Consider the following 14,262-nt stretch of genomic DNA (forward strand, 5'->3'; position numbering starts at 1 on the left):
GCATGAGAATCATTGGGAGACTTGTTAAAGGTGTAGATTCCAACACCAATCCAGAGATTCTTATTCAATAGATCTGCATTGGGATCTGCATTTTAACAAGGAGCCCCATGATTCACTTTTAGATTATGTGAATGGTCATATAATACAACCTATTTCAGTGATGACAAACATCACTGTTTTATTTTTATCTTCCCCAATAAATTTGAAACTTATATGGGTAGATATTAAAATGTAGTAGTTTTCGACTGGTTCCAGGGAAAGATGGCGACCGGCAGGAAGGTAGGGAGAGAGTGTGAGTGAGGAACCCATAGAGGAGAGTGTAGACGTGTGTGGTGTGTGTGTGTGTATGAGCTAGGGTCAGTTAGATTCTGCACGTCTTCCAAGGGGCTCCCTAACTGGGCAGTCCTAGACGGCGCAGCCCCGCGCACAAAGCGGACACTTCTCATCGGCTGGTGCAGACGCGGAGACCACGCCATCTTGGGAAACAGAGCTGCCTGAGACTCGGATCCTGGCTTCTGACACAAACCAGGACCCTGCAGCCACTGGGCACAGAGAACTGCTATCACAGCTTCAGACCAACAAACAACAAGAATCCAGACTTCTCAGCAGAATTCCGTGAGTCAAAGAGCCTACCCCACTCCCAGCAGGCGCGCGGAGAGCGCCATAGTAACTGATAGACCCGCCCCTCCCCCAAGCTGCTGAGCGCTCACAGGCGCGAGGAGAGCGCCATAGTAACTGATAGACCCGCCCCTTGCCCAAGCTGCCGAGCTTTGCGCAGGGACGCGCTCCCCCCTAGGGAATTTGGCGCGCGCAGGACAGAAGCAGCTCCCGTCGGGGAAATCTGTCAGTGCACACAGAGGGCTCCCCTTCGGGGAATTTGGCTTGCGGGTCACAGCTCCCCCTTCTGGGAATCTTAGAGCGTGCACAGAAGGGCTTCCCTTTGGGGAAGTTGGCGCGCAGGACGGACTCCGCCCCCCTTCCGGGACTCTGGGAGAGTGCACCACGGAGCCAGCTCACCTTCAGGATTTTAAGAATGTGCGCTCTAGCTGGTTTGGCTCAGTAGAGAGAGCACACACAGGACGCAGCTCCACTTCAGGGAATTTGGCACGCCGGACACAGCTGCCTGGGATCCCTGACTCACAGCGCATTCACACTAAGAGCCAGCGACCCCAATTGTTGGTGCATGCACACACAGGGACCCTGATTCACAACGAGAAACCACACAAGGCAACAGAGACTTTGACACTCGAGTCTTGGTGCAGACACAGGGAAACTCTGACTCCTGGCACATGCTAAGGATCTCATTTTCGGCACATACCAACAGTGTGCTGCAGACAGGGCCCCTGACTCTAAGTGTGCACACGAGACCACACGGAACACTGGGGACACTGACCCTGGGCAAGTCTGGTTCCCACCAACCAAAGGCAGCCACACGTCCTAGTGTCAGAGCACTTCAGTGAAACTCGGGTGGAGCGAAGTCCCCACAGCACACGGCCCAGGTCCACGCAAACGGAAGCTTGAGCTTTCTGGTAATAGCCAGAATGGGGAAAAGAAATAACTCACAGAGGAAAGAAAATGTGGAGTCGCCAAGAAAGGAAATTAGTGAAACTGAAGCTTGCAACATGACCGAAAAGGAGTTCAGAGTAATGGTCATGGAATTCATACATCGGATGGATGAGAAAATCAACAACTTATGCAAGAATCAGGAAGAAATGAAAAGTGATATAGCTACAATCAAAAACACCATGGAAAGTTTCAACAGTAGACTACAAGAAGCAGAGGACCGAATTAGTGAGTTAGAAGATCAGGTACAGAAACAAGCTCAATCTGAACAGCAATTGGAGAAAAAAATTAAAAAGCAGGAGGAAAGCCTAAGGGAGCTTCGGGACAACATGAAACGAAGTAACATGTGTATAATAGGGCTGCCAGAAGGACAAGAAGAGCAGCAGGGATTAGAAAATCTATTTGAAGAAATAATGACAGAAAACTTCCCGGATATGGGAAAGATAAAAGTTACGCAAGTAAAGAGAGTCCCAAGCAGGATCAACCCCAAAAGACCCACACCAAGACATGTCATAATTTCAATGGCAAATATAAATGATAAAGAGAGAATCCTAAAGGCGGTAAGAGAGAGACAGAGAGTTACCTACAAAGGAACACCCATCAGATTGTCAAATGATTACTCAACAGAAACACAACAAGCTAGAAGTGAATGGAAGGAGGTATACAAAGTGTTGCAAAGCAAAGGACTGAATCCAAGAATACTATATCCAGCAAGACTATCAATCAAAATTGAAGGGGAAATCAGGAGCTTTGCAGACAAAAAAAAGCCTCAGGGAGTTTATCACCACCAAACCAGCAATGCAAGAATTGCTAAAGGGAATACTGTAAAAAGAAGAAATAAACAGGTAAGAAGGAATACAGACACAAAAATAGATATGACTGCAAACAAATACCTTTCAGTAATAACTTTAAATGTAAACGGACTAAATGCTCCAATCAAAAGACATCGAGTAGCTGAATGGATAAAAAAACACGACCCATGTATATGCTGTCTACAAGAGACCCACCTCAGAACAAGAGACTCACACAGATTGAAAGTGAAGGGATGGAAAAATATCTTTCAGGAAAATGGAAATGAAAAAAAAGCTGGGGTAGCAATACTTATATCTGACAAAATAGACCTCAAAGTAAATGCCATAACAAGATATAAGGAAGGCCACTTCATAATACTAAAGGAAGAAATCCAACAAGAAGAAATAATTCTGGTAAACATATATGCTCCCAATATAGGAGCACCCAAATACATAAAAAAACTCCTGGAGGATATCAAGGGAGAGATTAATAGCAATACAATCGTAGTAGGAGACTTTAATACCCCACTATCACCACTGGACAAATCCTCTAAACAAAAAATCAGCAAAGAAACAGCAATCCTAAATGACTCACTAGACCAGATGGAATTAATTGACATCTTCAGAACATTTCACCCCAAAGCCACAGAATATACATTCTTCTCAAGTGCACATGGGTCATTTTCAAAGATAGACCATATGCTGGGTCACAGGCAAAGTCTCTTCAAATTCAAGAAGATAGAAATTATATCAAGCATCTTCTCAGATCACAGTGGCATAAAACTGGAAATCAACTACAATAAATACAATCCAAAGAAATCAAACACATGGAGACTAAACAGCATGCTCTTAAACAAGGACTGGGTCACCAGAGAGATCAAGGAAGAAATAAAAAACATCATGGCAACAAATGACAATGAAAATACAACAATCCAAAATCTATGGGACACAGCGAAAGCAGTCTTGAGAGGGAAGTTCATAGCTCTACAAGCCTATTGCAAAAAACAAGAAACAATGGTAATAAATTACTTAACCCTACAACTCAAAGAGCTAGAAAAAGCGCAGCAAGAAAAGCCCAGTGTAACCAGAAGGAAGGAAATAACAAAGATCAGAGCGGAGATAAATGACATAGAGACCAAAGAAACAATACATAAGATCAACAAAACCAAGAGCTGGTTCTTTGAAAGGATAAACAAGATTGATGACCCTCTAGCCAGGCTCACCAAGAAGCAAAGAGAGAGGACCCAAATAAACAAAATCAGAAATGAAAGAGGTGAAATAACAACAGACCCAGCTGAGATACAAAGGATTGTTACAAAATACTACGAACAACTCTATTCCAACAAACTGGACAACCTGGAGGAAATGGACATATTCCTAGAAAAATATAACCTTCCAAAAATCAATCAAGAAGAATCTAAACAGCTCAATAGGCCAATAACTATGGACGAAATTGAAGCAGTCATCAAAAAGCTTCCGGCAAACAAAAGCCCAGGGCCTGATGGCTTCACAGGAGAGTTTTACCAAACATTCAAGGAAGAACTAAAACCTATCCTCCTCAGACTATTCCAAAAAATTCAAGTGGAAGGAACACTTCCAAGCTCCTTCTATGAAGCCAGCATCACCCTAATACCAAAACCAGATAAAGACAACACAATGAAAGAGAATTACAGACCAATATCCCTCATGAACATAGATGCCAAAATCCTCAACAAAATTCTAGCAAATCGGCTCCAGCAGTACATCAGAAAGATCATACACCATGACCAAGTAGAATTTATCCCAGGAATGCAAGGATGGTACAATATCCGCAAATCATAAACATGATACATCACATAAACAAATTGAAAGATAAAAATCACATAGTCATATTAATTGATGCAGAAAAAGCATTTGACAAAATCCAACACCCTTTCTTGATAAAAACTCTCAACAAGATGGGAATAAAAGGCTCATACCTCAACATAATACAAGCTATATATGATACATCCACAGCAAACATCATACTCAATGGACAAAAACTAAAACCATTTCCCCTAAGAACAGGAACAAGACAGGGATGCCCACTCTCACCACTCCTGTTTGACATAGTACTGGAAGTATTAGCTATCGCAATTAGGCAAGAAGAAGAAAAAAGAGGCATCCAAATTGGAAAAGAAGAAGTGAAGCTGTCCTTATTTGCAGATGACATGATATTGTACATAAAAAACCCCAAAGGATTCCATCAAAAAACTAATAGACTTAATGAATGAATTCGGCAATATAGCGGGATACAAAATTAACGCCAAGAAATCTATGGCCTTTCTATACACCAATAGTGAACTTACAGAAAGAGAGACTAAAAAAGCAATCCCATTTACCATCGCGCCAAAAAAATTAAGATACCTAGGAATAAACTTAACTAAGGAGGTAAAAGACCTATACACGGAAAACTACAGGACACTGAAAAAAGAGATAGAGGAAGACGTAAACAGATGGAAGAACATACCATGTTCATGGATTGGTAGAATCAACATCATTAAAATGTCCATACTACCCAAAGCAATCTATAGATTCAATGCACTCCCCATTAAAATACCAACGGCATATTTCACAGACCTTGAAAGAACTCTCCAAAAATTCATCTGGAATAAAAAAAGACCCCGAATAGCCACAGCAATCCTGAGAAAGAAGAATAAAGTAGGAGGGATCTCAATACCAGATTTCAAGCTGTATTACAAAGCCACTGTTCTCAAAACAGCCTGGTACTGGCACAAGAACAGACATATAGATCAATGGAACAGAATAGAGAATCCAGATATTGACCCAAACCACTATGCTCAATTAATATTTGACAAAGGAGGCATGAACATACAATGGAATAAAGACAGTCTCTTCAATAAATGGTGTTGGGAAAATTGGACAGATACATGCAAAAAAATGAAGCTTGATCACCAACTTACGCCATACACAAAAATAAACTCAAAATGGATACAGGACTTAAACATAAGACGGGAAACCATAAAAATACTAGAGCAATCCACAGGCAGCAAAATCTCAGACATATGCCAAAAGAAATTCTTCACTGACACTGCTCCTAGGGCAATGGAAGCTAAAGAGAAAATTAACAAATGGGACTACATCAAAATAAAAAGCTTTTTCACAACAAAAGAAACCATCAACAAAACAACAAGAAAGCCCACTGCATGGGAGAACATATTTGCAAATGGCATCACTGATAAAGGTTTAATCTCCAACATCTACAGGCAGCTTATGCAACTTAATAAAAGGAAGATAAATGATCCAATAAAAAAAAAATGGGCAACGGACCTAAATAGAATCTTTTCAAAAGAAGACAGAAGGAAGGCCAAGAGACACATGAAAACATGCTCAACGTCACTAATTATCCAAGAGATGCAAATCAAAACAACAATGCGGTACCATCTCACACCTGTCAGAATGGCTATCATCAACAAATCAACAAACGACAAGCGTTGGCGAGGATGCGGAGAAAAAGGAACCCTCGTACACTGCTGGTGGGAATGCAGACTGGTGCAGCCACTGTGGAGAACAGTATGGAGTTTCCTCAAAAAACTGAAAATGGAACTCCCATTTGACCCAGTAATCCCATTCCTGGGAATATATCCGAAGAAACTAGAAACACCAATCAGAAAGGATATATGCACCCCTATGTTCATAGCAGCACAATTCACCATAGCTAAGATTTGGAAACAGCCTAGGTGCCCGTCAGCAGATGACTTGATCAGAAAACTGTGGTACATCTACACAATGGAATACTATGCTGCCATAAAAAAGAAGGAATTCTCATCATTTGCAGCAACCTGGATGGAATTGGAGAACATTATGTTAAGTGAAATAAGTCAGTCAATGAAAGAAAAATACCACATGATCTCACTCATTTATGGATAATAAAGAACATTATAAAATTGAACAAAAAGATAGATACAGAGACAGTAAAGCATCAAACAGACTGTCAAATTACAGGGGGAAGGTTAGGGAGAGGTGGTGGAGATAAGAGATCAATCAAAGGACTTGTATGCATGCATATAAGCATAACCAATGGACGCAAAACTCTGGGGGGTGAGGGCATATATGGGAGTGGGGTGGGGGTGGGCAATGGTAAGATATGTACACATATAATACCTTAATAAAAAAATTGAAAAAATAAAAAATAAAATAAAATGTAGTAGTTTTCACTATAGTGTTGTTCACAACTATAATTTTTTAAATACTGAATGTTTTTTAAGAACCCTTGTCAATTCACTGTTCCAAATAACTACTTCATGGGGGACCTGAAATGAGGTGGTTATAGGTATCTGGGGCACAAATGCAAAATCTCAGAGCATGATCCATAGGAGTTATAGAATCCTAGGAAATAATAGAGGCAGTTAGCCCCAACAGCAATGAATCATAACTTTTAAAAAATAATCTTCAGATAGTCCAGGGGTATCAGAAGCTGACCAACACAAAATGCCATCTCTGTACCATAAATCAAAACATATGTCTGGGATGGGCCTGGGAGTCTAGCATTTGTTTTTATAGCTGTAATTGTCCCTATAGATTGGGATCAGTATCAATCATGTCAACTTTCACTATAAAGGACAGAATATTGATCAGTACCCAGGCCTGCCTAAAAATACCAGCTCCATTTTAGATATCTAGACAGAAACTGATATAAAAAAATGAAACAATATTGCCAAAAGGACATAATAAAACAAAACTAATATTAGAAACCAATAGACTGTCAAGTATTTCTATAATTCCTTTGTAAGAATTAAGTTCCATGCTTTGAGAACAAAGGGTTTACTTAGGAAGATCTACTTAATATGTTAAAGTATCCTCCTATAGAACATCTTAAAAAATAAGTAATTATACTCTCCTGCTTTTTATGTTTTATGATTTTATTAGTTTTTCAAATATGCCATACTGTTCTTGAAGATCAACTGGAAGCTATATGGTTTGTCCAATTGTAGTTTATGAAGTCTGATATGCATGGAAACATGTTAAGATCTTATGAGCTATTAAAAGTACAGATATTTTAATGATTACTCAGATCAAGATGTCATTTATGGTCATAAAAATAAGTGGTTTGGTATTTGTTATTCCCAAAGTGGGTATCCTTGAGACTGACCCTTGCCCAAGGGCATGTTTATAAATATATCAGCTTTACAAAACAGGTGAAGGTCTTAGTTGTTTATATTCCCTTAATGACTGACGCTTTGTTTGCTCCTGAGCTCCTGACATATAGTTAAATGAGCTTGTTGTTTGCTGATAAATCCTCCTAGGACTCAAGAGGTCAATGTAAAGAACCAGTGTTGTGTGGCAAACCCTGATCATCTGTCTCACTTCCTTGAGGAAGGAGAAGCCCTGAGCTGAAGAGATGAACAGCAGGTAACAAATTGATTAATGGGCATTGGGAAAGATCATTTTCCTGGCTTCATTTATGTGCTTGTGTAAACAGGCAGGCTAGACTAGTCATACCTCGGAGAAAACGTAAAATAATGATTGAGGATGAGTTGGGGAATTTACTAAGGAGTTATAATCCTAGAAGGCCATTTTTTCTTCTGGGTTGAATAGTTTCTGGAAGAATCCAAAGACCATGCAAATGAGTGTGAGTGAATTGGGCTAGACCTAGTGTGATAGGCTGGGCTTTCCAGGAAGCTGACTGTGAGACCGAGCATAGGAGGGAGGAGGCTTATTAGGACATGCCTTTGGGATCAATGCCTGGGGAAAGGAGGAAGCAAGAGTGGGAAATCCCTGAATGGGCTGAGAACTAAGCGTTGTCTACCACCAGAACACCTAGGAGTTTCAACAAAAAAGACTTAATTGAAGGTGAATCTGGGCAGTGCATGAAAGTGGCTAACACACATGGTCAAATTTGGGCTGTGGCTTACTTACATGAGTGATTATAACAGGTAATGGGAACCGAAAAGAACTCTAAGGCTAGTTGTAAAAGGCAGGCCATGCCACCTGAATTTTGTTGCTCCTGACTAATAATTATTTTATTTTGAGGTCTGCCAAGGAAGGGCAGAAGTTAGGAGTTCTTGCCCTGACCCTAGATCTAAAGTATGGAGATACGCAATAAGCTAAGTAGTAGATAAATATCTAAATAATGTCAGATAGTGGTAAAAGTTATGAAGAAAATGAAACAGCATGAGGGCACAGAGAGCCATTGGGGTGGGGCTGTGGGAAGTGGTGACTGTGTGCTACTTAGAAAAAGAGATCCGGAAAAGCCTTTCTGATTAGGTAACATCTGAACAGAGACCTGAATGAAGTGAGGGAAGGAGTCAGGCAGTGATCTGGAAGACAAGTCCATGCACAGAAAATGGTGAGAAAAGCAGGCCCCTCCAAGTTGTTCTGAGTTGGGAGATGTGGGGTGGCCTTAGAAGGGGTCAAGATGTAGGGCAAGGCTGTTTTCTTCAGTGGAGGCAATTTCCAAGGTAGGCTGATAGCTGAAGGCCACATCCTAGCATCCTGGCAGCTGGAGGACTAAGTGTTTAAATCCCAAAGGACCATCTGGGTGGTTCATCCCAGCTTCCATCATCCTGTGTTTGCTTCTGTTGCTTGTTCTACTATTTGGCTTACTTATGGAGAAACAAATCTTTGCCACCAAAGAATATATGCTAAACATTTTGAAACCATCACCAAAATTTTTGTGCAAAAGTACAAAGGATGACATGTTACTTTGGATGTAAGGTGCTAGAAAGACAATGTTGGGATACTGAATAACATAGGAGAAAAGAGCAAAAGTCTAAATCTGAAAGTTCTTTGGAAGGGAGTACTTGGCAGATGGATGATTTTAAAATGTGATATCATGGGTTCTTTTGCAACTTGACAACACATAAACACTGCCCACTAGCTCCAGAAACCATGTGAATGAAGAAGGCTGTCATTAGAGCTGGAAATTGCCTTGTGAATTTGGCAACGTTTTGCTCTTAAGCCAGGTTCAGATTTCCCAGTTTCTGAATTCTAACCAGTAATTGCCATTATAAGTGTTTTTGGGAGATGGTAGCTGGAGATTGTGGCAAGAATGTATAATTCTCTGCCTTTTAATGCATCTTATCACAATTTTGGCAACATAAGAGCCTTCAATTTAGTAAACTGAGAAGCCATTCCCATAGCAAAAATATAAGCTACTGTTTGACCCAGGGAGGGAGCCTTTGGCTATTGTTTGTTGATCTGAGCCAAGGGAAACAAGATGACAGATTGGACAAGCAGCACACCATGCAATTTATGCCCTTCACGGACTGTCAAACATTAATTTAATTTAATTTTAATCATGACCATCTGGTGCTTATATAGAGAGTCAAGCCAGATAGATATTTCCTTATCTTGAACAAGGGAACAGTGCTACATTTTGGCCTGCAGCCAGGTCCATACACCCTAAGGAGGAGGCAGGGGGACTATGGAAGTGCAGATTTGTACTGGCTGTGCAAACATCACCAGCCCCAGAAGCTGTAAATGGGACCTGTGGTTGGTGCTGGTCCCACCACAGGTCAGTGGCCCCTTCCCCTGCCTCAGTAATGAAGACATAAATGCTGAGTCATGTCTTTTTATTCCTGGGTATGGTGTATATGTGAATTGGGATATCTGACTCTGTGGCTCAAACCTCTTGAGTAGCTAAATTGACCAGTAGCCACATTTTATGTTTATCATGTAGTTATTAAGCAATATCAATGATGATAAGGACTGAGATCAAATGACATTTGAATTTTCATCACTCCTGAGAATCTGATTCTTTGTACCTATCACAATGCCCGGCCCAGCAGGGAATAGAAAGAAGTATAAGGAAGCATCCCTGTCCTACAAGTCACCTCAGTCCCAGGATGGATTTTCCTTTCTCCCCAGTCCTCAGATTGAACCTCAGGTTTTTGGTGGCTGGTTGGAGGTAGAAGGATTGCCAATAGACTCCCAAGGAAATAGGGAAGGGGAACATAGAGAAGCACTTCATTTTCCTGAATTTTAATTTCTCAAATGAAAAGTAGCTTGGTACCCACAAGCCTGGAGGATCCCATCCATCAAGACAGCTCTGGCTTCAGGAGACAAGCACTGAGTCCTGTTCATTGCTTAGTGGACCAGGATCATATGACTTACTTGAACAGGGAGAGCAAGTTTTTCCCTTTTCTTTGAAAATAGAAACAGGTCTTTTTCTGATTTTTCTGCGGTAATTTTATATACATCCTCACACACAGATACAGACCACTGTTAACATTTTGGTACACACACACACACACACACACACACACACACACACACATCATGTTAAAGGTAATGAAAAACAAAATCTCTTGCTGGGTGATTTTCTTCTCTAGCCAGATGTCAGCATGATCAGAAGGAACATTCAGGGGCTTCAAGCAGGGGAAGAGAGAGTGGCATTGCAAAAATTGCCACTTCAAATTTCAAGTCTGGATGCTCTTTCAGCTCAAACTATATCTGCCCAACCTACCTCTTGGCAACCACCAAGGGCAGACTTGCCAGCCCTTCTGAAATACGAAGCCATCAATATTCAGAATGTGAATCTTGTTTCTATGAAACATTACATATTTTCCATGTAAAAAGTAACTGAAAGCACTTTCATTATAGAGGGCTAATGGACAAGTGCAGGTTGGAAGAAATATTTGCAAGGGTTTAAATGGAGCAAGGAAAGAGAAAGTAATTTCCTGCCTTCCTTTCCTGAATAGGCAATTTTTTCTTTATGCTAAAAGAGAACTCAATTCCATATAGACCCCATTTTGAGCCACATGCATCAAAATTGAAAGGATGTGATCTCCAAGTGTATGTTGTCCCAGGTGAGGGTGTGTTTGAAGTTCTCTTTGTGGGGGATTCCACTCTCTTTTGGAGAGTGACTAGAGTAGAGGCCTAAAGAACCAGGCCATGTGAGGAGAGGTAGAGGATGCCAGGCCTGTGGGGTGGACTTATTTTATATTTTCCTGGAAATTGGCACCAGAATGAAAGAATCATTGTTAAGCAGAGAACTGACAAATGAGATTTTAGAGGATAGAGAAGGAAAAGGAGTGGAGGCAGCTAATATTTGTTTAGCACCTAGTATGTGTGAGAAGTTGTACTAAATTACTTGTGTTATTTAATCTTCACAGTGATATTAAGAGGTAGATAATATTACTGATATTTTGTAGCTAAAGAGAATAAGACTTAGAGAGATCAAGTAACTTGCCCAAAATTACATAGCCATAAAGTGGGAGAGTTCAGGTTTAAACTTAGATCTGCTTGGCTCCCAAGTGGCTTTCTTTTTCCATATCACACTCTCTGAAAATGGAATGGGTATCCCTCATGATCTAAGGTATTCCTGGTAACTTGGTATATTCAAGCAAAGACTCAATGATTATTTACCAAAATGTCCTTAAGGACATTCATGCATTGGTACAGAGCTGAAACACATGGCTTCTAAGAATCCTTGCAGTTGCATTTTCTAACTAGGTCTCTCTACCTAAAACATATCACTTTTTCTTGTGTCTTAGGATACCTGCTATGGTTATGATTAGATTACTTTTTTGGCTAAGGCATCATCTTCAGAAAAAACACTGAAGATATATTCCCATGAATGAAGGACCAACTTCATCATACATTGTTGGTGCCCTAACCATACCTGTTCAGCACTCACTATTCCCACACATGCCCATGGAGTCCTGCCACAACCACCCAACCTCTCTAAGTAAGGGATCTTTTTTTTGTAATTTGTGAAGGGTAGGCTGGGAGTATCAAACAGTGAATATCCTACGGAGCAGTTCTCAGCTCCTGATAGATGGGATTTGGAAGATAAATATTCCTTGTCTTTGTTTGGGACAATTCTGAGTTGTGCCTCATATAGTCTCCCAGTAGGAGTGAGTCCTAGTTGCCCATGGGGGTAACCTGCTTTTTAACACACCTTTTATTGGCTTTTTTCTTCTTTTCTCATTTACCCTCATGTCTACTAGTGCTTTCAGGGATCATCTCTCAAAGAAGCTAGTTGTACTCAAATCCTTGTCTGCTTTTGGGGAAAGCTAAACTAAGACATCAACATTATTTATCCATTAGCACAAGATTTCTCATCCTTGGCGCTACTGGTATTAGGGGCAGGAGAATTCTTTTTTTTTTTTTTTTTTTAGGCAGTGCTATCTTGTGCACTGTTGGGTGTTTAGCAGCATCCTTGGCCTCTACCTACTAGATGCCAGCAGTGCCTTTCCCTAGCATGACAACCAAAAGAATATTGCCAGACATACTCAGCCCCGACTGAGAACCAGTTCTTGTCTGAAGTGCCTATGGGAAGCACAGAGAGGGTAGATTTTATGAGACAGATGTGTGGAGTGAGCTGTGGACAAGCTTTTCAGCGAACTCAAGTTTAGTGGAAGGCACAGGCAGAGGTGGGATGAGGAGGGTGTGTGTGTGTGTTGGGAAAGGAAAAAGATGAACCAACTCTTCCTGTTTCATAACTATGCCTGGTTCCAGGCTATCCCTTGTCCAAAGTAGATGAACAGCTCAGAACAAAATTGTACCCTTTACAGTTCCTTTTAGAAAAATGACAAGCACATTGAGAAAATTTTGCAGTTTGTGTAACATCAGTTTACAGGTGAGTTTAGCTTGGATGAAAGGTTCTTAAGAAGCCATTTACCCTGTCAGTTTCTGGGTTGCTAGGGGTGTTTTGACATTTAAATACTTGTGTGTGGCTATTGAAAAAACCAATACACAATTACAACATGGGGAATGCTGTCAAATAAAGTAGAGGGTCTCATAAAAATGCAAATATTTTCTTTTTTGTGTGTGTTTTTTCCTTTTGATTAAATTTATTGGGGTGACATTGGTTAGTATGATCATACAGGTTTCAGGTGTGGGTTTCCATGTTACCAAGATCTGTATATTGCACTATGTGCCCATCATACAAAGTCAAATCTTCTCCTGTCACCACATATTAGGACCCTCTTCGCCTCCCACCCACTTCCCTCTGGCAACCACCACACTGTTGTTTGTGTTCGTGAATTTCAGTTATATATCCCACATGAGTGAAATCATATGGTTCTTAGCATTTTTTTTACTGACTTTTCACTTAGCATAATATTCTCAAGGTCCATTCATGTTGTTGCAAATAACAGTATTTCATCCTTTCTTATGGCTGAGTAGTATTCCATTGCATAGATGTACCACATCTTCTTGATCCAGTCCTCTATTGTAGGACATTTTGGTTGTTTCCATGTCATGGCCACTATGAATAATGCTGCAATGAATATAGGGGTGCATATATCTTTGCAAATACATGTTTTCAGGTTTTTTGGAGAGGGATTGCTGGGTCATATGGTAGCTCTATTCTTAATTTTTTTATGAATCACCAGACTGCTTTCCATAGTGGCTGTCCAGTCTACATTCCCACCAGCAGTGAATGAGGGTTCCCTTTTTTCTACAACCTCTCCAACACTTGTTATTACTTGTCTTGTTGATAATGGCCATTCTAACAGGTATGAAGTAGTATCTCATTGTAGTTCTGATTTGTGTTTCCCTAATTGCCAGTGAGGTTGAACATTTTTTCATGTATCTGTTGGCTATTCATATGTCTTCTTGGGAGAGGTGTATTTTTAGGTCCTCTGCCCACTTTTTGATTGGGTTGTTTGTTTGGTGTTGAGTTTTATGAGTTGTTTATATATTTTGGAAATTAAACCTTTTGTCAGAGTTACTGTTTGCAAATATCATCTCCCATCTAGTTTGCATGTGCCCTGACCAGGAATCAAACCGTGACCTCCTGGTTCATAGTTCAACACTCAACCACGGAGCCACACCAGCCGGGCCAAATTTTAAGATTTTAATATGCTTTATATATTGGATAATGGTATTGTATCAGTGTTAAATTTCCTGATTTAGATAATTCCATGGCAGCTAGGTAGAAGAATGTCCTTGCTTTTGGAAAACACACATTAAAGTATTT

Source organism: Cnephaeus nilssonii (assembly GCF_951640355.1).
Source record: "Cnephaeus nilssonii genome assembly, chromosome: X".
In the NCBI taxonomy this organism is placed as follows: domain Eukaryota; kingdom Metazoa; phylum Chordata; class Mammalia; order Chiroptera; family Vespertilionidae; genus Cnephaeus; species Cnephaeus nilssonii.